The sequence below is a fragment of the Octodon degus genome, unplaced genomic scaffold, assembly GCF_000260255.1.
Source record: "Octodon degus isolate 3935 unplaced genomic scaffold, OctDeg1.0 scaffold00044, whole genome shotgun sequence".
NCBI classification, from domain to species: Eukaryota; Metazoa; Chordata; class Mammalia; order Rodentia; family Octodontidae; genus Octodon; species Octodon degus.
This window is the reverse complement of record NW_004524620.1, coordinates 9,960,739-9,967,446: the sequence shown is the minus strand read 5'-3', so window position 1 is coordinate 9,967,446 and position 6,708 is coordinate 9,960,739. Positions and strand designations below refer to the sequence as shown.

General features: G+C 39.2%; 1 protein-coding gene and 1 pseudogene across 1 annotated transcript in view; one reads left to right on the top strand and one right to left on the bottom strand.

The window, feature by feature from the left end:
- Nucleotides 1–6,708, bottom strand: part of Ccdc171 (coiled-coil domain containing 171) — a 533,698-nt gene that overhangs the window by 33,547 nt on the left and 493,443 nt on the right. The gene's annotated exons all lie outside the window — the stretch shown is intronic.
- LOC101560064 lies at nucleotides 1,391–2,838 on the top strand (annotated as a pseudogene).

The window sequence follows — 6,708 nt, the reverse complement described above, 5'->3', positions numbered from 1 at the left end:
CATCAGCTGCCTGGTGATTCCAGGCAAAGCACCTTGCTACTCATTCTCTCTGGTATTCCTCACATTTCCTAGAGCCAATCAATGATGAGCACTGAGGTTCTACCATATTTAATTTTTAAATTACTTGTTTTGGGCCGGGGATATAGCTCAGTGGCACAAGGTCCTAAGTTTGATTCCAGGCACCTAAATAAATAAATAAATAAATAAAATGTTTCCCCTAAACAATGCTTTAGAATTTTGTATTCCAAAGCAACTAAACACCTCAGTCAACCAAGAATTTGTATTTATTTGTGGAACTAGGGATTAAACCTAGGCCCTTCACATTGAGCTCCATCCCCAATTGTTTCTTTACTCTCTTATTTTAAGACCAGGTTTCACTAAGTTAGCTAAATTCCCTAGACTGTGCTTGAATCTATAATCCTGCCTCAGCCTCCCAGAGTGTGGGTATTGCAGACCAAGAATTTAAATCAATAAAATGTAGCCATGGTTCCTGTCTGAAATGAACTCACAGGGGCAGCTCGTATTTAATTAATAAGTTGCACATCCATAAACAAAGACGACTCCAAAAACAGAATTATCCTTCAGAACAATAATACAAAAGGTATGAGTGAATATATGGAGTCTAAAAATTCTGCTAGACTTCTAAATTTTTAATTTGACCTATAGTAAGAATGTCTTTTATAAAAGCAAACCCCATATGAAATTTACCCAACTATCTGAATTTCCTAATGCTACCTTAAAAATTACAAATAAAAGGTGGATTACATTCACTAAGATTGGTTTCCTAACAGTTTGGACGTCTGAGGTTAAGGTCTTAGCAGGGCCAAGCTCTCCTGTCTCCACAGGGACATCTTCCTTCTCTGTGCACTTGTACTTCTCTTTGTAAGGATATCAGCTGCTGGATTTAGGGTCCACCTAAATGGTAATTTCATTAGTTTTATCTGCAAGCAACTTATTTCCAAATAAGGTCACATTCTGAGGGCCTGGGTAAACATGAATTTTCCGAGCACTTCATTAAATGTACTTGCGTTGACTATTAATCACATAAGGATGAGTTATGGTTATTATTCCTATAATTCTGGGTTCAGAATACCTATGCAGATCTACTTCAGACTATTTCACATGATAGCTTAAATACTAGCTCAGCAAAATCTTACAAGCTTTCTCAGTCAAATTAACTTTTGAAGACCACTGTTAGGGGACATCATTTTCTATGAAGAAGTATATATTTGGGTCATAAATATTAACAACCAAATGGAGCAAGTGTTTTTTAATGTCTAGTTACCTCGTAAGGCAAACACTGTCTTTTATTTCTATTTATTGACTATTTTACTTTCAGCATAAAGCAAATATAGGAGGGGCGTGGCGACGGAGCTGCGGTAGACGCAGTTCTCGTGCTCCTACGGCGGATCCGCTTCCGTGATCTGCAGAATATGGCGCCTCCGGTAACTCTGAATCTCAATAACGAGGTTGTGAAGATGAGAAAAGAAGTGAAGAGAATACGAGTTTTGATCATCAGAAAACTTGTCAGGAGTGTTGTCAGGCTAAAGTCAAAAAAGGGTACTGATGATGCACTGTTAAAAAATCAAAGGCGTGCACAACGATTGTTTGAAGAAATCCATGCCATGAAAGAATTGAAACCTGATACAGTAACTAAATCTGCTCTTGGTGATGATATCAACTTTGAAAAAATCTGCAAAAAGCCAGATTCTACTGCAACTGAAAGAGCAATTGCCAGACTAGCTGAACACCCTGTACTGAAGAAAAAAATAGATACACTGAAAGCTACTGTCCAAGCCTTTAAAGAGGCAAGACAAACTGCTACTGAAGTTAAGAACACTGCAGAAGATCATTTTAAGGACACTTTGTATTCAGTTGATGAAGAAAGTAAGTCACAGCGTGAAGGATCTAAGACCACTGAGCAGAAATTGGAAGAAGCCAAAATCCAGGCAAAGAAACCAATAAATAATCCAAAAGAAAGAATCCCCAAAATGGAACATGGACCCAAAACAGTGAACATTCCAAATTCCTTGTCAAAGCCTTTAGAAAAGATTCTATAACTTCCTGCTGACCCAAACATGAAAGTATTAAGTCAAATAAATAAAAAGAAAGGATTGGATAACTTGCTTGGTGATGACAGTGATAGCGAACAAGAATTATATGAAGAAGAAAAGGAGTATTTTGATGATAGCACAGAAGAAAGGTTCTACCAACAGTCTTCTATGTCTGAAGAGAGTGACAGTGGTGATGACTTCTTCATTGGGAAAGTCAAATGGACACGAAAGAAGGAAAGTAGTTGTCATATTTCAGCTGAGGAACAAAAACCTCTCCAACAAGTGTTATCCAGAGAAGATATACGTGAAACCCATTGGAGTGGGGATGCAAGAAATGACAAAAACAAGCCAAGTACAAAAGACATGAAGTTTGAATCATTGTTTTTTAACTCTTTATCTGGTTCTAAAAGTTCTAGAAGAGAGCATAGAGAGCAAGCTCCAAAAACTAAAATCTCAGAAAATGAACCTCCTATTAAGAATCACTGTACAAAGAATGCACAAAGAAGACTTGAAAATACAAGCCAGCCATTCAGCGCACCTCTTCATCCTTCGTGGGAAGCAAGCAGAAAGCGGAAAGAACAGCAGTCTCTAACTGCTGTGTTTCAGGGGAAAAGGATTACGTTTGATGACTGATTAGTCCCCTTTTTTAATGAACTTTCTACCTAAAATTGATTCCTTTTTTTTCTAACCTTTTATTTCAAATTGTATTTTTTATTCTTTTTGGAGGCCTTATAAATTATGTTTGTTTTTATTGTGTTGTGTTTACATAAGTCTTTTATAAATTGAGTACATCCTTAAATTCTAAAAAAAATAAATAAATAAAGCAAATATATTCAGAAAGAGGTAGAGTGCTTTAAAGTACATTAAGTGACATGATAACTATGAACTTTCATCCACAAGTTCCATGTGCACCCTACAAATTTTTAATATCTATTATATTAAATCTCAGAATTCTATAATACATGTACAACTATAACTTTCTAATAAGTATATGCCTGGTTTATAACAGGGATTGCACACATCAGTTGGTCGTTCCATTACTCAAATTCATGCTACACAGTAGACGTTTGTCATCTCACCCAAATCTCTAACTAGTTTATTATATTTTCAGTCTTTAAATGAACATAATTTTACTATAATACATTTATGATGCAATAAAATTGAGGCTGATTAAGATGCTAATGGTACTGCCTCAAAAAACACCTTTGTATTCAAGAAAAAAACATTAATATAAAAATACTGCAACCCCCAGCCACCATTAGTAAGTCAGACATTCAACAAACCTGAACTAAGTAACATGTACTCACACAGACACCAAAAATGCCAGTCAGAAAGCATTCTAATTTAAAGCTATGAGAATTCTAATCCAACTACAATGTTCCATTAAAGAGAGGCATTTCTTTGAGGCCTTCAGAGTTCCTACTTTGAGAACAAATACAAATTATAACTCCATTCTCAATTGATAACAACATAATGGAAGTGGCATTAATAATAGCAGGTACTTTACAGGAATCCTTTCATTTAATCTTCACACAAGCCCAGAAAGAGGCATTGTTCTCATCCTCATTTTTACATATGAGGAAACTGATGCACTCTTGAAGAGGGTGTTAATTGGACCAGGATCATGTCATTAGCCCGGGTGAAGCCAGGACCTGAGTGATCACTCTCAGTCCAGACGCTCGCCTCTGTGAGCAGCCTCGTGGGCTGACCACCTGTTATTTATCACCTGTGGCCATTAATCCTAACTTCTCAGCTTCACTGAGTTAGAAAGGCCTGGCCGCACGGCACGCTTCTCAGGGTGTCTGGCTGGGTCATGGAAGCAGGCCCTGGGTTGCTCTCTGGCACTGTATCCCCACTGTACCCGTCTCCCATGATATTCCCAAGCCAGCTATCCATGGGCTAAATATCCCCAAATTGTGAGGTAAACTGATTAAGCCTTTCCTCCTTAAGTTGTGGGTGTCAGGTATTCCATCTCAGGTCTGCGAGAGCTACAGCACCTGACCAGGGAAAATAGCAGTACCTAAAAGTAGTATGTCCCCACAGAGTGTTGCAAGTATTGAACACATTAACACACACAAAGCCATGTGGATGCTGTCTCCCACATTAAACACTAAGTAAGTGCTAGCTAGTCTTTCTCTTTCCCTTCCCACTCTTGACCAACCTCCTGGTTTAAAAACTATATATACTATATATTAAATCAACAATCCCTAGTCTAAGTTCATAGGTTATGCCTTCACTTCAAAGATAACTGCCCTGTTCATGAGGGAGCCTCAGCTGGGAAGTATCCAGGACTTAGACCAAAAGAAGAGTAGCACCCACAGTTCCTTACAAAGAGGTCTTTGGCTTACTACTGAACTGAACAATACTGGTTAAATCACTCAACTTTTTTGAATTTCACAAATAACATTTATCACAAGAAAGGAATGAAGGTATATATACCAATACATTTCAGAAACTGTCAAAACCTGCAGAAAGCAAAATGTTACCATTATCACACACACAAAAAAGCAACTTACTGTTTGAACTTAACTTTTTACAGGCCAGTGGAATCCTGTTTCTATTTACAATTTTCTCTGCTTGGAAGTCCTCATTGCAAGCTTAGCATTCCTTCAAAATCAAGTTTAAATACTTCTCAGATATATGACACAACCACCTCATGACAAATCAGTCTATCTTTTTAATCCCATGAACATTTATTGTCTATTAAGATGTCAAATGCTAAATTATATAAATCTGTCCTGACTCAATAACTAGATTATAAATTCTATCAAGTTAGTAACTCTTCATTATACCTTTTTGTATTCACTCCATATATGGCTATGACTATCTTTCTTACATAAAAGATGAGATTAAAAACACGCTCTAAAAGACTTTTAAACTCTTCAAAATGAAAAAGAATTCATTGATTGATTCTACAAACTTCATTGGCACTTAGTAACAAGTCAGACACACTGTGGGCACTAAGGCTGGAAGCATGAATAAAACACAACATTTGACTTCCAGACCTCAAGCTCAGCAAAATAAAAACTGTCCATGGGCTTATAGGCCTAGATCCTCACCTAGTTCTAGATAGGCAGTTCTCATCTGAATTACTCCTTGTGATCTGGCATATACCTAAAATGATATACTAGTCCAGGAGATAGCTCAGCAGCATAAATACCTGCCTGGCATTCGCAAGGTCCTGAGTTCAAGCCCGGATATAAGTAAGTAAATAAATAAATAAATAAAATTTTAAAATAGAAAAGTACCCAGTCCTAGCCCAGGCGCAATGAGTGTGTGGGAGAGCTTCTGGCTACCCTGTGCCAGTGGGAACTACTGGTCCCAGCCTAGGCGCAGTGCAGGTGAGACCCTCTTCCACCCCCTTGGGACGCCCCCCACCACTCCGCAGCACCTCCCCCACCCTGCCTGCCAAGTAGGAATTTCTGCCCCATTCTGGGAACCCCCAGACCCAGTCCTACCTAAGGCCTGGTGAGTGTGTGGGAGAGCTTCCAGCTACCCTGTGCAGGCAGGACCTAATGATCTCAGCCCAGGCGCAACGCGGGTGAGACCCTCTTCCACCCCCTTGGGATGCCCCAGACCACTCCTCAGCACCTCCCCCACCCCGCCCGCTATGTAGGAATTTCTGCTGCATTCTAGGAACCCGACCTAGTCCTAGTCCAGGCCCGATGAGTGTGTGAGAGAGCTGCCTCTACCCCTACTGCACCTTGTCCCCTCCAGACTCAGCTCAGGCCTGGCATACAGGCCAGGGTGAAACCCTTCAGCTGCAATCCCTGTAGAGAGTGTATGGGACAGAACCACCCAGCTAGTGCAGGAGCAGAATATTTTCCCACAGGGGCACAACAGGTTCAATCCCAAGGGCAGCAACAGGAAGGAACTGAGAACAGCAGCCAGACCCAAGCCAGGCACAGCTGGATAAATGCAAACTTCGTTGATCTACAACTGAACTACAGTAGGTGCTAAGGCTATAATTGCAACAAAGATCTACAACAAAGGTCAGAAGACAGTGCTACATAAAATGACAACGGGAAGGAGGAAAATGCAATCTCAGACCCCAAACCCACCCATAACAAGTGCAGAGGGCACTAACACAGAACAAATTGGGAATCACACAGCTGAAAGCAATGAATTAACAGCTTCTGAAATAAAGAAACAACTGCAGAAAGGTATAGAGGAACTCAGATTGGAAATGAAAAAGGAAATCCCTGAATTAATAACACCTGCACTAAAGAATCAAATGCAGAAACATATGGAGGAAACACAATACCCACCCAGAACAAGGGCAGAGGACACTAGCTCAGCTCAAATGTATGAATTAATAGTGTCGATAGTAAATAAGCAACAGCAGAAAGTCATACAGGAACTCACAGTGGAATTCTTTTCTACTAGCTCACCTCAAATGTACGAATTAATAGCATCAATAGTAAATAAGCAACAGCAAAAAGTTATAGAGGAATCAGAGCAGAATTATTTTCTGAAATAAAAAAAGAATTCTCAGAACTCATAGCATCTGAAGTAAAGAATCAACTACAGAAAATTAGGGAGGAAACCCAATCTGAAAAAAACACTGCAGTAAAAGAATTTATAACTGCTTCTAAAGAAGACATTGATTTAAAAAAAAAAAAAAACAGAGGAGATTAGAAAAATGACAGATTCC